The sequence below is a fragment of the Mustela nivalis genome, assembly GCF_964662115.1.
Source record: "Mustela nivalis genome assembly, chromosome: Y".
NCBI classification, from domain to species: domain Eukaryota; kingdom Metazoa; phylum Chordata; class Mammalia; order Carnivora; family Mustelidae; genus Mustela; species Mustela nivalis.
Window position 1 is genome coordinate 35,824,252 of NC_139041.1, and position 26,690 is coordinate 35,850,941.

Genomic DNA, 26,690 nt, shown 5'->3' on the forward strand with positions numbered 1-26,690 from the left:
GACACCCGTCATTGGATTCAGGACCACCCTGATCTAGGATGAGCTCATCTCAGATCCTTCCCTTAATCACATCTGCAAGCACCCTGTTTCCAAATAAGGTCCAGGCCACAGGCGTCTGCCATGTAACCTCTTTGTCCCCGTGTGCTAGTCTCGTTGAGAAGAAAAATAACGATACCTTTCCCGCTTCTGTAAAGCTCTGCTGGGCAGTCACTTTTAAGAGGCGCAGAATGACTCACAACGGGTACTGGCAACATCAGCCCTTTCCCAGCTGGGTCTTTGCCATCGGGCACCAGGGATGCATGACTAAGAAGGAATAAAACCATGCCCCATAGGGTTAATGAGGTTGAAACGAGCTAAAAAAAAAAAAATGTTTTTCAAAGAATTGTGTCTCCTTCCTCAGCTAACATGTCTTCTCAGGCCCCACTCACAAACCCGGGGGTTGGCTCTACAGAAACCTGGTTTCAAGGTCAACTGATGATAGGGTTGCAGCTTAGGAACATTCCTGACCAGAGATAAGGAGTCCAAGACCCCATCTGGCTTTATCCCAGTTCTGGGAGGACACCCCCAGCCCGTTCCCCTTGTCCTCAGATAACCTTCTGACTCAGAGGCTGAATTTTGCCTCCTGGTGGGGTTAAGTATTCACCCCTCAGCAAATACCGGGTGTATACCCCATATATGTTTTCCCAATGCTCGTACCTCCATTTCCTCATGAGTAGTCCTACATTTCCTCCCCTTTGCACCCAGATGTGCCCAATCTCAACCCCGGTGATTACAAAACACATGTCCTCTACCCCCTCATGGGGCTGGATTCCAGGAATTTCCTCCCCCAGCCCCTTATCTGACTTTGTTTCCAGTAAACCCTTTGCTTGCTACAAACCTGATGTCTCCGTTGCACCGGGCAGATGGACTTGGGTTGGCCGACGTCATGTGTTTCTACCTCCATGTCACCTGCCCATCTCCCCGCACAGCAAAGACACGCACACGCCACGCCTCGATCTCAAGCTCCAGGTGGCTCCCAGCAGACCGCCCAGGGGTGTCCCCACCAGACACATTGCTCTGCTCTGGAGAAAAAACGGGGGGAGGTCCTCGAAGTCTTGACGTTGCACGCTTGCAGGAAACATCTACAAGTTCTCTTGTAAAGGGAAGAGTGAGAAGACCTGCCCATCTCCAGTTGGAGGTCAAGGTCATCCCTACACGTTCCTGAAGATTGGGGACCTGGGCTCCGATCACTCACTCACCCTTCCTTGCTGAACCCAACACCTCCATTCTCACGAGTCTCCTTCCGCTCCCCACATGACGGCATGGGGAAGTCAAGAGAAGAACCGTTTTGTGGTTTTGTTCTGGAAGCTCCTCATGGAAGCCCAGGAGATACGTTCAGTGCACAGAAATTATGGGAAAGACGGCTTCCCGTGTCCTTAACTCATCGGAGTGACCCCACAGCTCAGCACATGGGCGTTTAGGTCTCCCCCGATGAGCTAGATGCCTGCCCTTTTGAAGACAGAGTTCAGTCACTCCTTTCTGTTAGAGGCTCAGAATGACTGGGTCAGAGCAGCATGACTGCCACTCCTTCTATTTCCTATAGGAAAGAGGGAACTCCGTCTGGTGACAAAGAGTCACCTCTCCTCTCTCCAAATCAGAACATCTCAGTACCATGGGGATTGGAAGGAAACTAACGGCCGAGAACCGATTTTTCCTTGACATCCAGTTCATGGGGCGTATTTGTCACCGGAGGAAGAGGACGCCTGCCTTATGAGTCATGTCCTTGCTGGGTGGTGGAACCCACTGGAAAACAGGTGATATCTGGAGGCATGTGCAGAGGGCGGCTATGCCCCTGCATCCAGCCCCGAAGCAGGAACATGAGGTCCCGACTTTGGATGGAGAAGCACAGAATTCTAAAGTGGTGGCCTCGGATGGAGGGAGAAGTGGGAAGGACACAGGACGCTGTAGGAACACAGTAGGCACCGACCGCCCCCGAAAGTGCAGCATGAGTAACCACAGCAGACCCGGAGGGCTGGGGCCCCCCAATGACCAGACCACGGTCAGGAAGCACACCACGTGGCCAGGAAGGGTGGGGAGCAATGGCCATAGGATTCCACGGGGAACCTCCCATGTGGGAGTTCCAGGCAACGGCCAGGGAACCCAAGGAGTGTGGACACCGAGTGCAGGATGTGAATTCCATGACGACCCATGCCCACGAGTGACTAAGAGCTGGAAGTACCAACTGGGTGAATGGACATTGGGTGGGCCTCGGCCAATGGTGGACGTGAGGGGTGTGAAATAAATCAGGTCTCGGGCCCCGTCTCACGTGTGGAGATGTCCGGATGGTGACCAGAGGTTCTTCTAAGGTCGCTGCAGAGAGGGTTCCCTCGTTCCCGACTGACATTCTCCACAAAGAGCTTTCGATGCCTGCCTGACATCCGGTCAAGATAGCGTCCAATGAGGCAGTGCCCCCCAAGGGGACGACCAGAGTTACTGTCTTTAGGGACAAGTGGAAATTATGTAGAAGATGGTCCAGATATAGTCAAGAGTTCCACCTAACCAGTTTCCAAGAATCGGAGATCTATGGTCACTAAAGGAGTTTTCTGGCGCAGACATAACAGAGTGTGATAAACCCAGCAGATGACAATAACTCACATCTAACCAGCTGTGGAGACGAGAGGTCTGAGATCCAGGCGGCGCAGGACCACACTCCCTCCGGAGGCTCCAAGAGAGGGTCCTTCCTTCTTCTTCTGGGTCTGTCTTCCTCTGTCTCGCTCACGCACTTGTCCTTGGATTTCGGACCAGCCTGATCTGGGATGCCTTCATCTCAGACCCTTCCCTTCCTGGCATTTTTTGGGATAAAAGATCATATTCCCAGGTCACAGGGATGAAGAGGTGGACTGAATTCTGAGCAAGCCGCCATGCAGCCTTCTACAGATTCTTTGACACATAGGAGGGATCAAACCCACTATTATATGATTTTATTATTTCCTATGGGAGCCGCACATCTTAACAGGAACAATTAAATATTTATGGAGGAGTTATTAAGCACCACTTACTAAACCTTTTCCGCACACTTATTTTATTTTCACTACAGCCCTGAGGAGTCGGTCCCTTATGTCTACGATGAGGATGGAATGTGTGTGTCCTTCCAAAATCCGTATGTGCGATACTGAATCCCCAGTGGGATGGGCTTAGGAGGTGGGGTCTGGGCTCTCTCTGGTGGGATGCGATTCGCTCATGAGGATGGGGCCCCATGAAGGCATTGGAGAGACCCCAGGGAGGACCTTCGTCCCTTCCTCCATGTCAGGACACAATGGGAAGACGTCTATCTGTGACGCGGGAAGGGGGTTCACAGCACACATCGAATCTGCACATGCCTTCATCTCCGATGTGCAGCCTCCACAACTACCAGGACGAGACGTCTTTATAAGCCCCCCCCCCCAGTCCGTGGAATCCCATTACAGCATCCCCCACGGACCAAGAGAGTCCGCTTTGTAGGTAAGGACAAACCAGCATGGGATTGGGGTTCTGTCTCCAAAGCGCCCGAAGTTAGCCATTCCTGAGTGCCTCTGCCCTCCTCACAGGACTCAGTTGCACGTCTACACCACTCTGCAGTGCCCACCTGTTGGGGTTATCGTAGTGTCCGCAACAATGGTGACTTTATGGTCATCATGTCCCGTGGGAATCAGCTTCAGCTCTTACCATGACTACAATCTAATCGCCACATTACAATAGTAACCGTGAGTCCCACTCAGTTTGGGACCCTTCCAACACCACCACCGAGTGGATTCCCACCCTCCACCATGGAAACGGTTCTAGAAAAACACATGAACAGTTCTATAAAACGCATCAGAACAGCAGCACTCTGACAAATCTTATGGTTTCCCCCCAGGCTAACCCTGGTCTTGAGATGTTAAAGTGGCTGATGATTTTTACGATTTTGCGGCGATCAGCCGCGACCCTGGTTTTTGTTGGCAGGAGGTATGTCTGAGGTGAATGAAGCGGGAGGAAGGTGGGGAGAGGGGCCGGTTACTCCGGTGACTCCACCATCATGGAGGACCCACTGGGAGCCATGTGGTCGTCAGGCTGGGAATGCGCTTGGTGGTTTTTTAGGGGCACCATTTTAATCGCTTTAAGTGTAGTGATGGAGGGAAAGTCTATGCTGTTGTTGGACGTTGGTAAACCATAAGTAGTGGAAACCATGTGGTCCTTTGCCCATTGCCACAATGAGTCATCAGAAACCCTCAGTGCCTCCCATCTCCAAGCAGGTGGAGACCTCAGTCAAGCCACTTGGTTTTCCCAGGCATCATGCATAAAAACATGAACTCTGAGCTCTCAGAACTCCTTCCACATCTAAAGGACCAGATGCACTTTGATTTTTTTTGCCCGTGGGGCAGCCTCCAGCTGTGGACGCGAGGTGTCCTCTGGGCTGCCTCGTTGCCTATCAAGGCAGATGACCGTGTGTCATCTGAAGCGTGATGGGAAGTCAGGCGGCCAAGAACTCGGCCAAGAACAAGGCCCATGGTCCACCGTCAGAGCGCGGTTCTCCTTCACGGTGTGGAAGGGAGTGGTTTGTGGCCATGGCGAAAGGAGACACATCCACAGCCGGAAAGGAGGAAGGACGGGAGACAGGAAGAAAGGAAGGAAAACGCTCGCTGTGGTGACGGAAGTGTCAGCTCCCTTCTGGCCATTTCAGCGTGCATACCCAAATATCAAGTTCTGCACCTGACATGCCTATCATTTCTATTTGGCAATTACAGCTCAATCAAGCTGGGACAGAATGAGAAAAAAAACCCCACAAAGCTAATAGCGTCCTTCACTCTGATACACCAGGTACCACGTCTCTTCGTGTACGGAACACCAGCTGGTCTGGAACGCGTTGACTGACCCCTTAGCACCCTTCCTGCTGGTAATGGGCGCACACGTCCTCAGCCACGTCCCCCCGTCATGGGTCGCAAGAGTTGGGAAACAGCCTTGTGGGGACCTACTTGAACACCTTGATGTTGACCTATTGTAAGGCCACCACGCACTGGACTCCAGTCCATGGACAGAGCTGGGCCACCATTACACTAGGAACAGAAATCTCGTCTCGTCCCCATGCCCCCAACAGCCACGGACGGACCTTCTGTAGGTAGGTCTACATTTTCCGCCCCTTTCATACTCATGGAATCCTCTGTGGGCTCTTGTATCTGGCTTCTGTCCTTGGCACGGTATTCTTTTCTTTTCTTTTTTTGAGGTCTATCCTTGTGTCGGTGGGTGTCAGAGTTTGTGGTCCTCAGGGCTGACTCATCGTCCCTTGTATGGACGGACCCTATTCTCTCAACCCATTCATCCATCCATGCATTCTTGGGTGGCTTCCCAGTTTTCAGCTGCGGTGAACCGTCCTGCTGTAAATATGACTGTACATGGGCATGAGGTTTTGGGTAGACGTGTCTTCTCTGTCTCCCGGTAGACCCCTAGGAGCACCCTAGGTATGTCCACCATAAACCTTTTGAGGAACCCGCCACACTGTTCACTCTTTGTCTGCTTTTAATTCCAATCGGGACGAATTTTGCTCTGGGAATGAGTCTTCTCGTTATTAGGGTTCCCACTCCTCCCGATGGCCCCCTAGTCCTTTGGGTCATGCTGCAAGTTCAGACGGCTTGGAAAATGGTCCTTCCCATTTGATGCCTTTCCTAGACGCAGAGCCCTTGGCGCTGGGAGGTGGCCACCCCGCTAGAGGTTTCCCCGGTCACCGTCATCTCCTGAGTGACTGAGGTCCCCTGCAACATCTAGCATATAGGTTTAGGGCAGCTCCTTCCATTCAGCCGGCTGTAGCAGAGACGTGAAACCAGCGCCCTGCCGTGCTTCTTGGGTTGGGCAGGGGGACTGAACCCCCCAGCATCTCCGAACCCCTCCCTACCTTCTCAAGATCCCACTGCAACATTCCCAGAACGTTCGGTTTATTAAAACAGAAGCTTAAAAGGCGGAAATTCTGCAGGGGCGACCCACCTCCCAAACGGCGAATCCTCCCTGAACAGAGGGGGCACGTGCTCGTTTGCAGGTGGTCTCCGGGCCCGGCAACCTAGTACAGGCGGGCAGGCGTGCACCCTCCTCCAACTGGGCTTCCGATAGCTCCCCCCGCAACCCCGCAGGAAACCCAAGGGAAGAGGCAGGCGGCCCGCGCCCTGCGGGACCGCTAGATGGAGCCCTCAGACAGGCAGAAACCCAACGGAGTCTCCAAGGGCGGCCCTCAGCCTGCGAAGGGGACGCGTCCCCTCGTCCCATAACCCCGAGCATCTTCCGGAGACCGTCAGCCCCGCGGGTCTCCATCACACCCAAACCCTCCCATGATGATTCTGCAGGAGCGTCTCCCTAACCCGAAAGGAAACGGAGCAGCGGTGCGGTCAGCCGGCCAGAGGAGCAGGACTAGAGGCCCCTGCGTGTGGGGGAAAATAGACAGCGTCTGCCCAGATACCTGCCCAGGAGCCCCAGGGTCTGCCTCGAGACATGCCCATTGAGGACTGGGGTTGAGGACGGGGGAGTTTCCAAAATCACACGTCGGTGCTGGCCCACATCTTAACATCTTTTTGGAACTAGAACGTAATCATCCAGTAACCCTGAATGACTTCTCCCATGGTCCCCACCAAGCAATGGCAGGGTTCAAACCCCACAGAGGACCCCCTCCTGTTGGCCGCTCTCTTAGCTAAGGGGCTGGGGAAGGGAGACCATATGGCCCACCTCATAGGGACGGGCTTTATGGGAAATATTGTAACATACATAGAGCACCGTGAAGGGTGATGGGGTGATGGATTAATGCATCGTATCTGCTTTTACCCCCCGAGTCTCCCAGACTCTGATGTCCCCCCCCCAACTGGCGTGCCTCCCGCCTTCCCTCCCCGCGTGTCCGAAGCTCAGCGATGCTGGCCACGTGGGGATCCCTCCATGAACGCATGTGACGTGTGCAAAGAACAAAAACTTGCTTGTTCAACACCCAAAGTGACAAAACCACGAGGCACATCCTCTCGGCTCCCCTGGTTTGTCCCGGTTTCTCTGGAAGGGCGGGGGTGAGGCGCGCGTCCCAAACGTGGCCTTTTCCCTTCCACTTTCTTCTTTGCTTTTCCCACACAGCCAGGGGGCGGGTCGACGCTCTGTCTTTGCAGGATTCCCCCTGATTTTCAGTATCGATACGGGTGCTCCAGTACGATTTCCTACATGAGCGTTTCAGAAAGCCACGTGAGGCCTCGTCGGCATGGCGGTCGGCTCTCGCTCCCCCCTTTTCCTCCAACGACTCTGCAACAGACTGTCCATTTTTCCCAATCCCGCACTCGGTGGGAAGCCAGCATCCCCATCTGCCCGAGGGCAACGCCATGAAATATGGACAAACACCCAATCCTGACCGGTCACAATCGGAGAGCGTTGCGCCATCGGGAAGCTCCCGACCTGTGAGCACGCAGTGAAGAGATTTCCCCATCGTGCATTGGGCATGCTGGTGCGTCAACTGGGATTGATTATCACCTAAACCTTGTAGACATTTTAAAGATGGAGACGGGGACGCCTGGCTGGCTCAGTCCACTGAGCGTCTGATTCTGGGCAGCAACTCAGACTGTGAGGCATGGACTCTGCTTGTCCCGGTCCCTCTCCTCCACCTCTTCCTCCTCTCTCTCTCTCAAATAAACAAATAAATAATGTGTTTTTTTTAAAAAGCACCATGAAGACAATACAACCAGCCAGCCTCATTAGGATGCTGGACGTCTCAGCGTCACGGTCAACTAAGGGCTCAAATAAACATGTTGCTGGTCAAGGTGTGTCCGTCCCAAAGTGGAAACGCCCCTTGCATCCCAGACATGGAGACATGGAAAAACACTAACTTAGGTTTAATGCACATTTCAAGAACCCACCTCTTCCAGAAAGCATCCCACAGTCCTTAACAAAAACATTGCAAAAAAAAAAAAAAAAAAAAAAGGATGGGAGAGAGAGAGAGAGATGCCAGTCTAATTTCAGAAGCTTGGAATCGTCATACGACACATGGCCCGGCTTTGTGGGTTTTTCTCAGCTCTGTCAACGTCCAGATTTTTTTTCCCCACTATGAACCGTATGAAAATGAAAAAAGAGCTGACAGTAAAGACAGACGGACATCGACGGTGTAGGATATACCCACAGCGTCTTGACTTATCTCTGGGAGCATCTGGCCTTGGGTGTTTGGGTCCTTTTCATGATCCTGAAGCTATGGTGGGCCAACGTCTTCTCTCTCTCTCTCTTTTTTTTAAATAAAATATTTCCTTTCCTATAGTTATTAGGATGCAACCCTGACCCATGGCTGTTGGGGTAAAGTTTAAAACGAAACGCGCTGAAGTTGGAAACGGGCAAGAGCTCTGTTAACACACTACTCACATTCCTGTTGGCGAGGTCTCCTGAGTGTGCGTTTGGGGACAACGCAGCCATCCCAAGAATGCAAGACATGTTCCCTCGTGAATCTAGCCCATCCTAAAAGGCAGATGCACGGCCTCTGCTTCCCTGTAAATGCGACTCTTTGTAACACCAAGAGTGTCCCCTTACAGACCAAAATGAGACCCATGCAGACCGTGGCTTGACGTTTACCAAGAGCCTCTCCATAAGACCTTCGCTCTTGTCAGGGGGTGGTCCCTGCGTCAGTTCTGAGTTCCCAGAGTTCCCAACTGCCAAGCAGGAACCATGAGCCACCAAGGCCAAAGGCAACCCAAGTCTCCTGGAGAAATTCCGACATCCCGCTCCTGTGCAAAACTCCGACATCCCTTCGCAAAGTTTTGTTGGTTTTTACCCTTTGCTTGACATCTTGGCCTCAAATATCAAGTATGTTTGCACCTGAGTCACCATGTAGACTTTAGGTAACTCCTCCTTCTCATCATCACCACGCACACAAGTCAACAAAGAAGGACTAATTTCAATGCCCTTACCTCCCCCGACCCCGATACACTCAGATGACCCTTAAACACGTACTGTCCAGCCACAAATTCAAGCACAAACCGGCGTTTGACAGATCCAGTGCTCTGGAAACGCCCTGTGGGGCCAGGCGCTGGCTCCTCCACCTCCCCACGTCTCAAGGATGCTGAACGTTGGCCAACGCGGCCTCCAGACCCCTGGAGACGAGGCCCCAAGATCAGCTGCTCTCCAGAACAACAATCATGCAGAATAATTTGGGCAAGCTTCCTATGATTAAAGAAAAAAAAAAAAAAACTTCACATTTTTTCATGTTCAAAGGGAAGCTTGGGGAGAAACAATTATTATTGGATTACTTGCGGCAATTGAGGCAAGAGAGACTGTCCAAAAACCGCTCGGGAACGGTATCCAAGCTGTTACATAAAACGCTGGACCTCTCCCAGCGTCCTCCAGGACTCACCCGAAGACTTGTAGGACCTTCAGGAAAATCCGCACGTTGCTCCAACGCACTGGCACGGAGACCCTTTTGGCCTGAGGTCCACGCCACACTCCGGCTGGCCCGTGGCCACTGCGTGTGTTGCCAGTCACCAACAAAGACACCTTTTCAGCTCCTTCCTGGGTCGTGCCAGAGACTTTGGTCCCTGGGGGACCTCTGCTGCCCCAGCCTGTCTGCCCAAGCTCAGGAATCTCCTCGCCGGCCAGTTTCTAAATGCACCTGTGCTCTAAGATAAAAATGTACCCGTTAGGATGGTCTGCATTCCTCTTTCATATCAAGACAAAGTGGTTTCACCACTTTGCTTGACCAAGAACACCTGTAGGTTCCCTTGCACCCGAAGGAAAGTGAACGGGTTCGCTTCCCCTGCCGCCCATCCCTGAGTGTCTACACCTCTTGGTGTCCCCACTGCTGCGTGGTGTTTTGCAAACACTGTTGGCTTCCGTCAGGCTCACCCCACGTAGCACCTTCTGCTCTTTTAAAATTCAGGGGATTAAAAAAAAAAAATCTCATCGCGTCGACTGAATGGATTCTACAATCCCCAAGTGGGTCGCGACCCACAGTTTCAAGAACATTTCCAAAGCAGGATGGGGACACGTGCATATTTGACCTACACGGACGTAGCCACTGCAGGGTCTGACCTGCACTTTCAGGGGGATTGACGTACGGAGGGGGCAAGAGGTGTTCAGGCTAGTGACTGGAAACCGTCATCACCCAGACGGGCCTCAACAGACTCCCCATCCCCATCTGGGGGGGGGGGCTGCAGGGTACAGAAAACACCACCGAGCCGCACATAGAGAGTTCCTGGTGGCTCCTAGGTTCTGCTTTATGGACCTAGCATTGATCTGATTCCAGAGGAATTCACTCCGGGGAGAGCCAGTTCTCCCGAAATGTTGCCTTCCTGCAGGAAGGGGTGCGGGAAGCAGCGAGGGGTTGCCGAAGAAAAGCAAGGGGGCATCCCAGGGCAGGGTAACGTGTCAGCTGAGCCCCAAGGAGGCCTCGGTGCATGAGTTAGTTGGGAAGACGGTGGCATGGAGCAGGCTGGACCCGAGGGGGCAGACATGGACACACGGGTCAGAAGCAACAGCTCTCTCCGGTGCGCACCGCACGATGTTCCAAACTAAGGCTGCTGTGGGAATCAGCTGAAAGGACCCAGACCCGCAGCACACAACAGGCAGGGACCGGCCACAACCAGAGAATCAAAAGCCATTGGGTATCTCGGTGCATTGCCGAGGACACCTGCCTCTCCCTTCTCCCTGCCCCTGGACGTCCTTTCTTGCTCTGGGCTCCGTCGTGGCTCTCTTGCAGATTCCAAGTTCCACTCGCCATGTCAGGAGCTAAGGGGGAGCGCCCTTCTCAGCACACGCCTGAGGAACAGGAGCAGGACGTGTGTGCAAGACAGAGACGCAAGGAGCACAGACACCCCAGGATCCGTTTTCTTTCGGCTAGCGAGCAGCTAGAGGCCGCCAAGGCAGGTGGTTCTCAGAGCAGGAAGCTGGAGCTCTGGGGACATGCATGGTAACAGGACCCCCACCCCCACTAGAAGTGTCCTGGCAGCTCATTGCATTTGCAAAGACGGTCCCTCGCCTCCCGTTTCTGCCTGTGTCCCCTTCCGCAGACCACAGAGCCGAAGAGAAGCCCTGGCATCGGCCGTCCTGGCTGCTGTGTGCTGCTGGTGGAGGGCTCCCTCCGTGCCGCCTCCGGGAAGGGGGTACCCTCTTTCCTATGCCGTCTGGGCCCAGAGCAGTCGCTGGGGTGCACGCGTGGACCAGCAGGAGAGGAAGCCAGACTCCAGAGCCAGTGTGGAGGCCACTGCGGAGGTGTCGCTCCCCACGCCGGACCGATGCAGCCCCCCAGATTCAGGGCACCTTCTCCTGCACCCCCCCCCCCCAGCTGCGGTCTGACTGGGATGCTGTTTCCACCTGGGTCTGGTTGGGTCATCTTTGTGAGAGACTCTGAAGGTCAAGGATGATGCCAGGACCTATAGTCAGTGTGGGGCGCAGACAAAGAGTCTACAACCCCTGGCTCCTTCGGCCTTCCTGGGGAAGCAGAGGTGGGGTCCGTACCTGCCTGTCTGCGGCCTCTCTCTGGCCTCTGCTCAGCAGACGGCCATGATAACTTTCTTCAAGCATGCCTGAGCAGTGCTGGGTCCCTGGGGTTGCGGGCTGGAGGTGGGGGACACAGGACTCACAGCTTCTTGGACCTGGACCGTGTGTCCTAGCGACGGCAGTGGGGTTCGTCTGCTGCATGCGTGCCTGGATTCCTCCACAGGGCCCGTGTCCTGCACCCCTAGCTCAAGGCATCCGCATCTGGGACCGTGCAGAACCTTCCGGCTGCCAGGCTGCTGGGTGGGTACCAGCTCTCTGGCCCAGAGCTTCTGAATAAGCCTTTTTTTTAGGGTCTGCCTCGGCTTCCTCTGTGTACTCAGGGTCCTAGTAAAGTGCCCACCAAGGCATCCGCCCTAAATGCAGCAGGACCGCAGGACAGGCGTGTGGGGTGTGTGTGTGTGTGTGTGTGTGTGTGTATGAGAAAGAGTGGGGGCAACATCCCTCCATTCGTCCCCATGACCCAGGACCGGAGGGTGTGAGACCCCGGTGTGTGTTCTGGGGAAGGGGGATTCCTGTGGGTCTCAGGAGCCTGGATCCCGGTTGCTGGAGGTCCACTGCCCCCGCCCCAAGCTGTTCATTGATCCATCACAGAGCACCGAGCCCCCTTGCCTTAGGCAGGCCCTGCGTCTGGGTCCCAGCTCCCTCACACCCTCTCCTGCCCAGGGGCGTCAGCGAGAAGACACTTGGATGCCACCGCGCAGCCCCCTCCCCAGGGCAGAGGAGGGAGGAGTGCGCCTTTCCACCACCGCCCCCCCCAACCCCGCCATTCCTCCGTTAATGACAGCGCAGCGCGCCAGCGGCGGCACGAGGGGAGGGGGCTCCGGAAAGAGGAAAGAAGGGGCCCCCCTCGGAGGGCTGGCGCGGGAAGAGGGACGCGCGAGCCACCCCAAAGCTACCATGGCGCCAGGGCTCGGGGCGGCGCGGGCCGCAGGGGTCGCGCGCAGGAGCCCCGCGCCGCAGCGCACACACCCCCCCCCTCCGCGCTCGCCCCCGCGCCCCCCGCCGCCCGCGTTCGGCCGCGCGCTGCGCCCCGCGGGGCCGGGCTTGCACCTGTCACCGCGCGCCCGCCGCCGCCTCGCCGCCGCCCAAGTTCGCGGGGACTTGGCGGGCGCGCCGCCTCCCGCTCCCCGCCCGCGTCCGCGTCCTCGCCCATGGCCGCCGCCCCCGCCCGCCCGCCGCCCGCGCCCCTCGCGCCGCCCGCCCAGCCCCGCGGCCGCCGGGCCCGGTGAGCCAGCAGCGCGGCCGAGCGCGGGCGCCCGTCCCCAGCACGGAGCACTGCGGATGCGGCGCGGGGCCGGCGCGGGGCTCCGGGCGCGCTCGGGGGTCGTGAGCGCCGCGCCCCGCGCCCCCGCGCGCCCCCCGCCCGCCCGCGCGCCCCACCGGGGCCATGCAGTCGCTCATCTCGCCGGTGACCAAGGCGATCTTGGTGGCTCTGTTCATCTTCGCCATCCTGCTCATCCTCTACGTGATCCTCTGGTACATCTGCCGCGATGTGGACTGCGACCACGGCATCTGAGCCCCGCGGCGCCCGGGCCCCGCCGCACTGAGGGCGCCCCGCCCCGAGGGCCGCCGCGCCGGGCATGGGGGCCGCGCGCCCCCCGCCCCGGGCCCCGCCGCGCGCCCGCCGCCGCCGCCGCCGCCGCCGGGCCGTGACCTTCAGGGACAGAGCGCGGAGAGCGGGTGAGTGCACGCGGGCGAGGAGCCGCAACTTCTCCGGGGCGCGGGGTGCGGGCGCGGGACAGTCTCCGGGTGGGCGCTGCGCCCGGACTCCCCGCGGGGCTCCGGGAGGCCCTTCCCGGCGGGTCCCGCCGGCGCCTGCGGTCCGAGGACGCGGGGCGCGCCAGTCTCATGAAGCCACCTGCGCCGCGTGGGAGCGGGCTCGCGGGGGGCACGGGGCGTGCCGCGCACAGCCCTGTCCCGGAGCCTCGACCGAGGGCGCGGGGCCCCGAGCGCTCAGGTCCCCCTCCCAGGCAGCCCCGCAGCCCCTGACCGGCCAGGCGGGGCGGGGGAGGGGGTCCCCGCAACCGCGAGCCGCCGCCACCGAGGGGCACCTCCGACGCGCCATGGCCAACAGAACTGCGAACAGGTCGGAAGGCTGGTGCGCCCTGCTCACGCCGCTGGGCAGCCCCCCACCCAGGGGAGCCCAGAGCTCAGGAAGGGGGCTCGCCTCGCAGTCCCCGCACCCCTGCCCCGGAGGAGGGCGACAGATGGGACCAAAATGCGGCTTTGCCCTCCACCAAGCGCGCGGGAGCAAGTTTGTGACTTAAATAAATAGCTCGTTAGAGAGAGAGAGAAAAAAAATGCCTCCGTTTGAAGGCAGATCTCGAAATGCAACCTGTGAGGAAAAACACCCCGCTTTAACAGGCTGCCAATTTATGCGTCTGCGGATCCTGGGATGTCTTCCTGGGTAATGAGGACAGGCGGGCGGTGGCGTGGGTCCCCCGCGCTCCTGCGGGAGCTGTCCCCTACCAGCCCACCCCGGGGCCGGGGGCTGGCCAAGTCGTGCTTTGTGCCACGCTGCACACTCCCCTTAAGCCATTTCATATCCACCAGTTCCAGCCAGTGGAGGGTTAAGGGGTTGGTGGGGAGGAGGGGGGAACGCAGAGAGACTGCTGTCCCCGGAACATTCTTCGGGAGCCCAAGGGAGACGCGAGGGGACGAGGCGGTCTGATGTGGTGCGTTTGGGGCGGCTGCGGAGAACAGGAGAAGGGCTGGCAGCAGTGTGTTTTTTCTCCCGGAGTTAGCGCCGGTGTGGAGACGGCGAGGGATCTTGCAACAGGGGAAGGCATGGTTCCAGGATCCAGTGTGCGAGGAGGAGGCAGGGGCGGAGGGGGAGAGGCGGGGAGGCCCCGTTTGCAGGATCAGAAACAGGATTTGAGAGAATGCAGAGAGGTTTGCAAAGGCATCCCCCCAACCGTGTCCCCGGCGGAAAAGCGTTCCTAAGGGATCCTCTGGAGCTGGCCCTGGTGACGGACACAGTGTGTCTCTGGGAGGCCTTGCCCGGAACCCCACATCTCCCCATGGCCCCCCTCCGCATGCACACGTACACACCCCCGGCTCCAACGCCCGAAAACCAACTCCGACCCCAGGGAGCCCGCGGTACCACAGCGGACGGAGTATTTGTGACGGATCTTTCAAGGCGGCACGCGTTGCCTCCCCGGTACAAGGTGAACCCAGCTAGCCCACCAAGCGTAGAAGCGTGGCGACCACGTCCCAGAACAGAGGGGCCCTGGCAAGGCTCCCGCAGAGCAGGAAAGGCCAGCGGAGCTCTACACGTCTGCATCCCACGCACAGCACGTGAATCAGGATCCAAAATTATACCCAACACATACCCTGTGGGCTCGTCAGTCGGGGGAAGCGGGAGGCAGGGACCGGCATCGGATGCGTCGCTCTGGGGAGAGCCTCCCCCCCCCCCCGAGGAAATTGTGATGGACGTTGTTGGGGGGGTGGGGAGGCTTGGTCACTACCGGGAGGGACGAGAACACACGGGGACAATTAAAACAGTCGGAAATTACGTAACGGACACCAGCCAGGATTTTTCCATGTGGCCGGGTGGTCGGTCCCTACGGCTAATTAACCGAGACCTACGACCTGCCCACGGTAGTTGATGGTTTCTTTCCAGCTCCTGATTCCTTTGATCTGTCCATCGTCCGCACTCGCCTCACCTCCCCGTCAAAGATTTTTCTTCACTTTCGCAGAGAATGCCTCCCCATCGCGTAGGGACTCACCATGGACCCACGGAAGCCATACACAATGAAGGGAGAGGTCCCTGCCGCCTGGTCAGGACCTCCTGTGCCGAAAGGTTCATGGTGGCATGATTGCCAAGGTGACGGATGAACTTGCTAGGGGAACGGGAACCCCCAGGCCAGACGGACCCCAGGCCGCCCATCCTAGGACCGCAGCCCTGTAGACAAAGTGCATCCGAGTGACCCACATTCGCAGAGCCCCTTGGGAATCCGCAGAAACCCTTCCCAGCTGGTGTCCCTGTGGATCTATGTCCCTGTCCCCGGGCAGAGGCCAGAGCACTGCACACAGTCCCCACGTCAGGTACAGCAACCAAGGCCGGTGGGGGTGGTTTCCTGCCCAAGATCACTCGGCTGGGACGGGCAGGGTCGTCCGTGGTCAGTGCCAGATTCTCCCTCGTAGCTTCAGGCTGGAGATGGGGCGCCTTTCATGCTCACGTGAGACCTCCCTCTGCTTCTGGGAAACGCACGCCCCGTTCCTTGTCACGTCCATCAGGGCACCTTGGGACACTAAATCATGCTGACCATTTGGGGGATCTCACACCTAAAAAGAAAAAAAAAAGGCAAAACAAAACAGGGAAAGTTCATCCATATCAAAGCACTCAAAATCCTTAAACATCAGTCTCAGGTCCCATATGACATGAACCCAAATCCAAGTACAGGGATAATTGGGGAAGAGCAGGAAACCGTGTCCCAAGACAGAAGTACCTGTACAATGTCTCAGTTTCCTCCTTTTCTAAGGGCGACCAGAGGCACCGCGTGGACCGCACCCCAAAGCACGATCCCCTATAAATAACAATTCTATCTCGTAGTTCAGGGTGAGGGACTGAGTCCAGGATGTGAGGTTCCAAGGAGAAAGGTGGTGTCCTTTACCCAAGATGGCAAGAAAATCAACCCGCGATCGTCTCTGGGCTGTTGACCTGCAGGCACGCGCGTCGGTGTGTGTGTGTGTGCGCGCACATGTGTGTGTGTGTGTGTGTGTAAATGAAATCTCACATCCATTACTTTTCCCCCCAAACTTTCCCATTCCATGTCTACGTTCAGCTGCTCACTTGGGTTTGGCGATCGTGTTTCTCTTTTAATTTTTTTTTTTTTTATGGATTACGAAATAACCACTTAGTATGTATGTCTCGGTAACGCACACACAGGTTTTATTGGGAAAATAATGGACCACTCGGGCGCTGTTTCTTTGTCCCTATGGAGAGCCGGGCGAGAGGGATGAATTTAAGACTGTGCCCGTGGTTTGGAAGCTGCAGGTCATGCTCCTTGTGCAAGGAAAAAAAAAAACAAAAAAACAAAGAAAAGACACTTGTTCTAGAACAGTGTGGAAATACAGTGTATGTATGTGAAGCTGAGAATGTGTGTTCGAGCCCTGAGGGATCAGACTTCAGATCCCGTAGAGTTTAGGGTCTCTTTCCCTGAACGGGAGGGTTGTGGGTCTCTGGGTTCCTTCCCAAACTGGAGGGTCTCCAACGGGACCAAGATGGGTGACCTACGACCATCAGCGTCCACGGGAGAATAATTAGTAGAAATAAGTGTTTTTGATCTGCTTACAAAGTGAGATGAGAGAAAACAGACGATCAAGAACCCAGGACCAGCGGGATGTGGGCGACATTTGCGAAGGGGTCGGTCGTCCTTCAGATGAGAGTGAAGTTCCTCAAAGTGATCATTGGGGAAGAGACCACCCGTCCTCACATCCCTAGTAGATGAGCTTGTTGGGCAGAAGGGAACGTTTTAGGATTCAGGCTAAGGGATGTTGGGGCTCAGAGCATAGGTGGGCAATCTGATCTTTGCTTCCAGACCTATGTTGGGATTAAACAGGAGATGCAACCCCCCCGTGAAGGGGTTTCAGGAGACCTCTCACCGTGGCAAGATCTTCCCGTGTCTTCCCGTGCCACGGATGCTCACATTCGAGCCGGGCTGCATTGCAGATGCCTCTTAGAAATGCGGGCAGGCGGAAAGGTCGCGGAGAGCTCAGAGATGCTTGCCAGGGGAGGAGAGCCAGCCCGCGCCACAGCTCCAAGTTGCTCCTCTGTGTCAAGCTCTTGAGAAGGTGGAACAGAATGTGCATGGGGGGGTCTGAGCCTGGGAGGGGGCTGCAGGGCACGGGAAGCAGGTGGGGTGCAAGGACACGTGGCTGTCCGTGTTCCCCATCCCTGTGTCCCCAGAGCCAGCAACCATCTCAGAGAGGAACAGTCCTGTGCAATGAGCTACACACCTTCTGTGCCTCATGAGTCATTCCCGTTCCAAAAAGATGCTCCTCCCATAAGCCCCCCACCCCACGTTTGGGCTGGCGACTCTCTAGAACAGGTCATGGGGCGGCTGTGGGACCTTCTGAGCCCATGCCTTCACCAGGAGCTCCCAGCTTCTTCCAGAGGGGGCTGCTCGTTCCTGCAGGGACGCACCCACGCCTGGATCTCCCGCAGCTTTGCTGTGAGTCCCCACATGTGGGCGCGCGCCGGGCCTTCCAGGAGGAGGCCGGCCGCTTTGGAAAACCCCGAAGCGCCCTCCGGAGCCGAGCCTAGGAGGGGAAGGAGTTTGGAAGCCGATTTGATAAACGTGCCTTTTAAGCTCCAAACCGTGTGAGCGTAAGGGAAGGGCTAGGCAGGGCGTGGAGTCCATTCCAAAAGCGTTCCAAAAATACCGGGAGGTATTAAAGGTCCTTTGAATCCGTGGGCGGCCCAGAGGGAAAGGTCAAGTACACTTGTTTTGTGAATTGTCCATTCACACGTTCCCTCCAAGTACGACGTGTAGCGCCTGGGAACAAGGACCGGGCATGCGTTGAGCACCTCCGGTGTGGTGAAGACTGTTTCCCATCATTTGGGGTGTGCTGCCAGGTTTTTGTTTTTTGTTTTTTTTTCCCTGTGATTGGCAAAACCTCAGCCTCCCTGCCACGGGAAGGAGCTATGCCCTAGGGAGTCCAGGGGTTTGCAGTGGCTCTCTGCACACCACTGGGTGCCACTCACCATCTGAGCAGACTAAACCTTGCTTTCCATCCGCCTACTCCTCTGTGGGACCTACTGTGTGCACGCACACACAGATGGGTGCCAGGAGACGATCGCGGTGCGCCGTCAGAAGGAATGGACAGACACCATGGAGAGGAAGCCCTTCGTTGACCTCTCCCGACGCATGATGGTCTGCACCCAGCACATGGGCATGTCACTGTCTCCTCCTGCATGACCAGCACGTTTGGGGCGTCCAAGTGGAATCCCCACGACAACTCAATGACCTCATCCCCCAATATGTCGTCGCTTACCGTTCTGACACCCACAGAAGCGCCTCTTGCCGGGCTGACCACAATGGGAAAGTCCGACATCATCCTCTGTCAGCAAAAAAATTCCAAGACGATGACAACAAGAAGAAAAAACAAGAGGGCGGCCTGAATATGCTGGCGGAGGCAGACAGGTAGAGACGCAACAATGAATCCTTTCTGAAGCAAATGTTTCTAATGGGCTGTGGAACTGGACTGTTCTTGTGGGGAACAAATGGTAACAAAGTAGCATTCACCGTTGCCTCTGAGCAGTCAGGAAAGAGGCAGGGAACATGCTCCGGCATTTGGGTTTGCTCCCGTGCGAGTCGTCAGCGAGAGATAGCGCAGAACCTGGCCTGCAACACCCAGCGGGACTGAGCCAAACGCACGTGTGCACAACTCCGCCTGTTATCATTAATTTTGTCCATTCTGGACCACCTGTCCCTCCCGTTCATGGGGACAAGCTGAAAGCCTTTGGATGTCCAACCCCGTAAACAAATGTGTCCAGGTACACAGCCCTGTTCATGGTCGTGCTCCCGCGTTTCTTGTGCACTGAGGTTAATATTTCTTTTTTCCCATACTTCGGAGACAAATTTCTTAGGTGTTGGGACCCTAATGCCGGCTTCCTATAAACTCTGTGGTACGTATTGTGGATTTGCATAACGCTGTGATTTCAAGAAACATGAGCAACACCTTCCTGCAAAATGGACCGAACTTAGACACTTTTGTGTTTATTTATTTTCTTTCCATTTTCTGCTTTTTTCTTTAGGCAGGTTGGCCAGATCTGTGGATTCTTAGCATCCAGAGAAGCTAAACTCTCATTGTGAACAACAGAAATGAGCAGCTAGAGGTTTTCCCCCGCGTCTGTTTTTTTTTTTTTTCTCCTCTTCTTTGTCATTTTCTAGTGTTTCTAGGGTGCTGAGCCATGAGTAGGGGCTGTCTTATACCAAAGGAATTATATTTAGGAAATAATTATTCTTCTCCTGGAATAAAAAAAAAAAGCAGTCCCCTAGGCCGCATCTCCCGGACTCGCAGTTTTATTTAGTCCAGTGTGCTATAAAGAGAAGCTGCTTTCTCTGCGAGCCGAGTGACCTGTTTTGGGGCCTACATTTCCCCACTCCTGGCGGCATCCCCAGTGGAGGGAACTTCAGCCAACCGCGTCTCTGTCTGCGAACAAAGCAAAAACGAGGGAGGTCCAGATCCTAACCTAGAAATCATCTGGGGTGCCCCGTTTTGTCACTCGTTGGATTCCGGAATGATGGCTTCTCTCTTGATCCCACTGGACATTTCCCGGGGTATATTTTTGGCTGGCGGTTTTAGCGGGCTCAAGGAGTAAGACGTGCGATGCCGGTCTTTAACGAACGTTGCGTTCTCTGCAGGAATGCTGATCATTGTCACCCAAGGGGGATTGTGTGTGTGTGTGTGTGTGTGTGTGTGTACCCTAGTGCTCTCACGTTTGGACAAAGACATAATAAAATTTGCAAGTAAGTCAAAGGGATGGGTATCACATTAAACATTTTTTAAAAGATTATTTATTTATTTGACCGAGCAAGGCAACACAAACCCAAGCAGGGGAGAGGCAGAAGGCAGAGGGAGAAGCAGACTCTCTGCTGAGCAGGGAGCCCCATGCGGGACCTGATCCCAGGACGCTGAGATCATGACCTGAACCGAAGACAGACACTTCACTGACTCATCCACCGAGGTGTCCCACACATTAAACATTCCTATTGAGTGTTATCTGACAGTTATCCGAGAACTATGGGTCCCTATGTGAAAATGCCTTGAGATGTTTCACTGAGAAAGGAAATCGATGAAAACACCCAGTTTGGAGGAAATGGTAGACCTGGAAATGAGGAGCTGTGGCCACCTGCTCCAGGCACTGGGGCCGTGGGAAATCAAGTCGTGTTATTGCGGCTGGTCTGGGGCTTACAGACTGGAATGAGCACAGTCACAGGTGGACAGGGCATGGGGGAGCCCCCTGCCCACATACAACCCAGATATGTTCTCAGGAAACAGATCTTGCCCCAATCTGAGAGGCTGCTCCAATTCTGGGATGGTGGATTTGAGACAAAGAGGTCAGAACAGAGCTGAATGATTAAAACATTTTTTAAAAAAGAGGCATGACGCAGATCGGGTCATTCTGGGGACCATCATGATGTCATGCTGTCAGATGGTACAGGCAACCCCAGACTCTGGGCCTGCCTCGCATATACGATAACATCTGCATTTGCCTCCCGTGGTTCTCATGACCTGTCATCACAACTGTAGCACCCTAACACTTTATTCTCTTGTGCTTTTGCAGGCCAGCATCCCAAAGGCAGTCTTCTGGGAGTAAAATCAAGGTGCTGGCAGCACTCATTCTTTGTGGAGGTTCTAAGAGAAGATCCTTCCTTGCCTCTTCCAGCCTTTGGATGGTGACCACACCATCTCTCCTTCCTCTGATGCTCTTGCCTCCCTCCGAGAAGGACCCCGGCTGGGACATTGGGACCACCTGGACACCCCAGGATCCCGTGCCCATCTCGCATCCTTTGCTCCATCTGTAGTATACCGCCCTTGCCACGTAAGGCCACACTGACAGGTTCCAGGAATTAGGACCTCCTGTCTTTGGGGGGAGGGCAGAATTATGTAACACCACATTCTGAGGACTTCCATTGAATTAATCCTATAACAACGCTATTTCTGGCAAAGTTGCAGGTTCCAAATCGTGATGTGTTGGAAGAGTCAGCCCTTGGCCAGGACAGCGTCCAGGAAACTAAATGGTCCTTCAAAGTGGGGAAAAATGATCAGTGGCTACTGTTATAAGAAACACCTTTGTCTTGGTCCCACTCTCCCAGAGTCTGGGGGGCAAAGGTTTACATGCTCACAGGAGATGTGGTGAGCTCTAGGTGGTGGCCTACACATGGATAGGACTTCATGGATGTGGTCTTCCTTCCTCACATGGACCACAGTGTGGACCCACTTGGTTACATAGCCCCACCAGGGACAAGACAACCATCCGAGGTCCTCCATCTGGGGACAGCTGGGAGAAGACTGCAGATTCACAAAGGCAGAGGAGATAAGCAGTGCTTCCTTTAGGGTCAGAGAAGAGGAACCCAGTCAAGAATAGGATGGATGATGAGGGAGAAATCTCTAGACCTCCTCTGTCTGATATGGGAGCCACCAGCCACATGGGGCTACCAAGCACGTGGAGGTACCTACATTCACTGAGGGCTTCGGTTTTATCATTGTGTTGATTTAAATGCTGGTAATCTCATGGCTAGTGGCTACCATACCGGATAGTAGAGCTCGAATTTTGCTTTATATGCTATTCGGGTCAATCATGTGTGAGTCTGCTAGAGATGTCATCATTAAAGTATCATAGACCAGGTAGCTTAAGCATTTATTGTTTATTGTGGCTGGAAGTCTGTGATCCAGGTGGGGCCAAGGCTGGTTTCTGCTGAAGCTTCTGTCTTTGGCGTGTAGATGCTGTCTTCTCCCTGTGTCCTCACACGATCATCCCTCTGTATGTGTCTGTGTCCTCAAGTCCTCTTCTTCTAAGGACCCCAGTCTTATTGGATTACGATCGATGCCTGGTGACCTCATTGTACCTTAACCCCCTCTTCAAAGACCACGTATCCCCATACGGTTCCATTCTGAAATCCTAGGGCTTAGGGCTTCAACATGGGCATTTTTGAGGGGGGACACAATTCATCCTATAGTAGACCCTTAAACCTTTCCTGAGCTCCTTCCATATTCCAGGAGTTATTTGCCAGATGTGGCTTCTACTGTCTGAGTGTCAATTCCCGGTTGGGGAGATGGCAAGGTGATTTGATAACAGTGGTACATTTTGATCCATGGTGGAACAGAAGTCTGGGCAGGATGCCACGGAACACCTGGTAGGCAGCCGGCTCAGTCTCTGTGCTTCAGAAACATGGCCTTGGAACCCAAGTAGGACTGGGGTGGGAAGTGGCAGGGAGGTTTCTCTGGGGACATCACCCTTGAGTGAGCTCTGAAGGGCAAGGAAAGAGTACACACGCACACACACTCCATGCCCCAGAGAAGGAAGGTCTGCAGTCTATAGTTTGTTCTCCACAGATCGGGACCAGAAGCGACTGAGACCTCATCATCATGCCCAAGGTAACGCCACCTGGAACAGGGAGGAGACACCCAGGCGCTGGGTCTGGCTTGGTCCCCCATGATCAGAATTAGTGCCACTTTCTGCCAAAAGTGGAGGGGCTGGTGGTCGGCAGGGGTGAAAGTGGAGGCAGCTGTTTAGCTGGCCAAGTGTCCTCAGAGAACATTATCGACCATCTGGTTGCTTTCTTCATGTGGGATTATTGACCCAAACTGTTCCGGGTTAGGGGGCATGCCCATACAACCTGAATGGGTTTACACATGACCGAGGGATCTGCTTGTTTCATGGATACTTGGCTTTTTGGGTGACCTGACAGGAGTAGGGACCCGGAGGGCCCTGTTATGCTGCACAGAATGTCTCCCAAAGCTTCAGACATTCCAGATGGCTGGATCCTGGTTCCACTTGGTTCAGCCTTATGCAGAAGAGAAATGATCTATGAATGGAAAATTTTATCTAAAGACCCATGTCAAGCCTCCTCCTGCCATTTTTGTTAAAGTAAATTCCAAACTTTATCTGGATATCACTAGTTCTTCCTAACGCCCTTTATCGGTCCCGGGACACTATATTTCTTTACTTCTCATGTCTCCTTAGGTTCCTCTTGGTTGTGACATTTTTTCAGGCAGTTTCTCAAGGAAGTTCTCAGATTCCTTGTTCTGGATGACCTACATAGGTTTGAGGAGGACTGGCCAGGCATTTTGTAGGATGTCTTCTGGGGGGACTGGCATGGTGTTTTTGCCATAAACATACTGGGTGCTTGGTTTTTTGAGAGGAAGGACACAAGGATGAAATGCCATTTTCAGCACTTTTTATCCAAGGTGCCTACTATCCACATGACTTACCACGAGGGGTATTGGTCATGGTCACCTGGCTGAGGAGGTATTGATCCAACTTCTCTCCCTCTTCCCATATCTTTTGGAAGGAAGTCATTGTGTCCAGTCTACACTTAAGGAGTAAGAATTTACCTTCTTGAGGGTAGCATCTCTTTATAAATTACTTGGAATCCTTTTGCGTGGGACATGGGTCTCGCTCATTTATCAATATATGCAATCACGGATTTACATCAGGACGGACTCCTGTGGCTCTTTATTTTACATGTTGGGTTACAACCCAGTGGCATTTCATTTTCAGTCTCAAAATGGTCCAATGTTGGCCACTGGGGTCTCTTTCAGGCTGGCTGCTGCGTCTCCGTTTGAGAAGTCCGCAAACATTTTGGGTTTTGAGCATCTCCTTGCTTTCTAGCACTACAAGAGGTTCCAGGCAAAGTTTGCGTCTTCCAAGCCCTACTCTTGGAATTAGCTCCTTCTCCAGGGATCCCCAGTTTCTTCGATTTGAGCATGTTTTGGGAACTCACTGCTTCTCCCCTTACACTTCTGTTTTCTTTCTTTCTCTTTCGACCCTACTTAGGGCCCCTGAAGGGACGGAGAGCTCTGGTGGCGGTGGAGCCTTTGTTCACCTGTTCTCCAGGTGCGAGCCAAGAGGTTATGAGAACATCTCCATCGTGGGCCACCGGCAGGCCAGGACTCCAGTGTAGAGGGGTGGATCCCTGGAGGTCACTTCTCGGCCCTTTTCTGGAGACTGCCAGCCTGCATGCCGTCCCAGCTGCACTGTGGGGGTGAAGGGTGCGGTGACCACCGACGAGGATGAAGGCCATCCCCCTGTCACTCGTCTTGCCAAGCCATTACCAGGCGGTCAGGACTCACGGGCAGTGTCTCCTCTGGGGCCAATGCTGACATCCGGAACCTCCATCCACCCCTGTGGTCCCATGCAGCCATCCCTGCCCACCGCCTGGCCCACTCCGTTGTGAGGTTCTCATCAGCCTTCCCCTTGTGCCTAGTCGTAACTCACAGGGGCTCCCACGCCCGTAGGGAAGCCCATCGGAAGTGTCTCCTCTTATTCCCGGCTTGAGACTTTCAGAGGACAGTCGGCTTCAGATTATACCACCAATAAGGTAGGCGCAGCGGGGGCCTGACCCTTGTCATCTCAGAAGCAATCCATACTGTTAAAAGAAAGGGACACGGACTGCGTCCAGGGCTCTCTGGCCTCCTCCGGTGCGCAGAGCAAATGCTACAAGGAAGAGACCCAAGGAAGTCCCCATTCCTCCTTGTTGACAAATATTTTTGTCAGTCTGTTGCCAGGAGTAGAAACCATGCTCTGGAAGGAATGAAAAACGCCGTAAGACACAGACTGGAGACTTTGCACGCGGAATAAGAGAGTTCTGGACCATTCTAGAAACACACCAAGCATTAGTTACATTTGGACTCTCCGCAACGCATCAGGCACTTTGTGAATGGCGACCCGGGGCAAGCGTTGGGTTGCCTTAGTCCGGATCACCACGAAGGACTTTGAGCTCTTTTTCCTCTGCTTCGTTTCAGACCTGAGGGAAACACGATCGACAATTCAGGTGGGCCCTGCCTCGCAGGGCGTGTACGTCTCCATGAATGTACTCGCTGGTGTGCAACCCGGCAACGCCCACCCTCCCCCCCTGTCCTGTCCGTATGCACCCTGGTGAGCTTTTTATACACCCTCCTCCAACGCTACCATCATTCTGTCTTGCAGGTGTGTTGTATAATGCCTCTGTGTGTTGTCCCGTCATAGCTTCTGCCTCCCCACGTGGAGAGAGGCAGCCAACACCAAGCTGAGACATGATGGCTATTCCAGAAAATAAAATATTTTTGAAACCGCACGGCGTCGGTGGGGATCTTTGGTCTCACAGTGTGGTCGCGGAGCCCTGGCGGCCTTGCTCACCAGCACCACGGTCGCGCTGAGGAGGTGCCGAGAATTTGCTGTCCCTGCAGCCGGGGCAAGGACAGGGAGGTGTTTATCACATGAGGTCGGCATCGTCTGGTCTCTGTGTGCTTTGCAGAATGAGACACCTCTCAGATGCTTCGGATAGGTGTGAAAGGGTGTTGCTTCTCTGAAAACAACCACGACGAAAAAGCAACGGCAAGCGCTTGGTTAGGATTTTAACACCAGCGCTCGTCTGAGGTCATTTTCCTAAATGAGGTCTGGTTTCTCTATATCTCTGGAGGGTTCAGGAAGACCCTGGCGTTCCCTGCCCTGCAGAACTGCCCAGGTCCACCGCTCTCAGTTTTCACTGGGCATGTGCCTGATTCCTGAGCTGCCCCTCTAGGGCACACACCCCCTGCTCCATAACATGCAAAGTAGGTTCTCACCTCAATCCAGGATGGTACCCTAGGACGAATGAATGGACCTGAAAAGGAAGTGCCATTTCAATTGGGTGAAAGAAAAAAAAAAAACAATAATTCTTGTCCTAAGAATGCATTTATTTTACCATTAATCCAAAGAAGGACAATATGGCGGAAAGCTGGGGTAAGGGAAACCTGTGTCTCCACTCATTCCCAACGAAAGGATCCAGGGTTGGAAGGGGCTGTTGGGAGGGGGCACCATGTTCCTTTTGGAAGAAGGCTTCAGAATCATGGGGGACAGCTCATTGAAGGCAACGGGTGACATCGTCAAGAAGTGGCTGCCTTGGTGAGCACATACAGGGTTGTCAGGGACAGAGCGCCCAAGCTTTAGGAGAGATGCAGTCTTGACATAGCCAGCCCCTTCGCCATGTTTTTGGAGGTGCTCTGTACTAAGACCCCTGGGAAGCTTGAATGTGGAGAATTCTGAGTGGTATCCTACGTGTCATCACCATTATGCAAATCAGGCTCCCCTAATTTCCACAAGTTGGGAGATGGCGGGACGACCCCATGGGTCATGGAGTCCTAGCTAAGAGCATGGTATAGAATCAGGGTTCACTGGCTTACACCCAACTTTGGGCAGCTCATCAATGGACTACCTTGGGGCGCCCAATTTAAAACACGAAGACAGATGAGTGGGGGGGGATGGGGTAATTGGGTGACGGGCATTAAGGAGGGCCCTTGACGAAAAGAGCATCAAGCGTGAGAGGCACCAGATGAATCACTAAACTCTATCTCCGAAACTAACAATACACCATATGTTAATTGAATTTCAATTGAAAATATATTTTTTAAAAACACGATGATAAAAATAATATGATTCTTCCTGCAAGGGGCCATTGAGATAGTGTGTGAATACACACAGAATGTCTTTAATGACTACAGCCTGGTGTAAATTC

At 54.6% G+C, this 26,690-nt stretch overlaps 2 long non-coding RNA genes across 2 annotated transcripts; one reads left to right on the plus strand and one right to left on the minus strand.

Annotated features, from left to right (window-relative positions):
* Positions 1-256: 256 nt before the first annotated feature.
* On the minus strand, positions 257-15,177 carry LOC309856945. Its single transcript, XR_014307414.1, has 3 exons — positions 14,814-15,177; positions 9,341-9,602; positions 257-303 (listed from the first exon to the last, which is right to left on the minus strand). It is a non-coding gene; the product is annotated as an uncharacterized lncRNA (long non-coding RNA).
* LOC309856944 lies at positions 13,013-25,271 on the plus strand. Its single transcript, XR_014307413.1, has 2 exons — positions 13,013-13,161; positions 23,993-25,271. It is a non-coding gene; the product is annotated as an uncharacterized lncRNA (long non-coding RNA).
* The last annotated feature ends 1,419 nt before the right edge of the window (positions 25,272-26,690 follow it).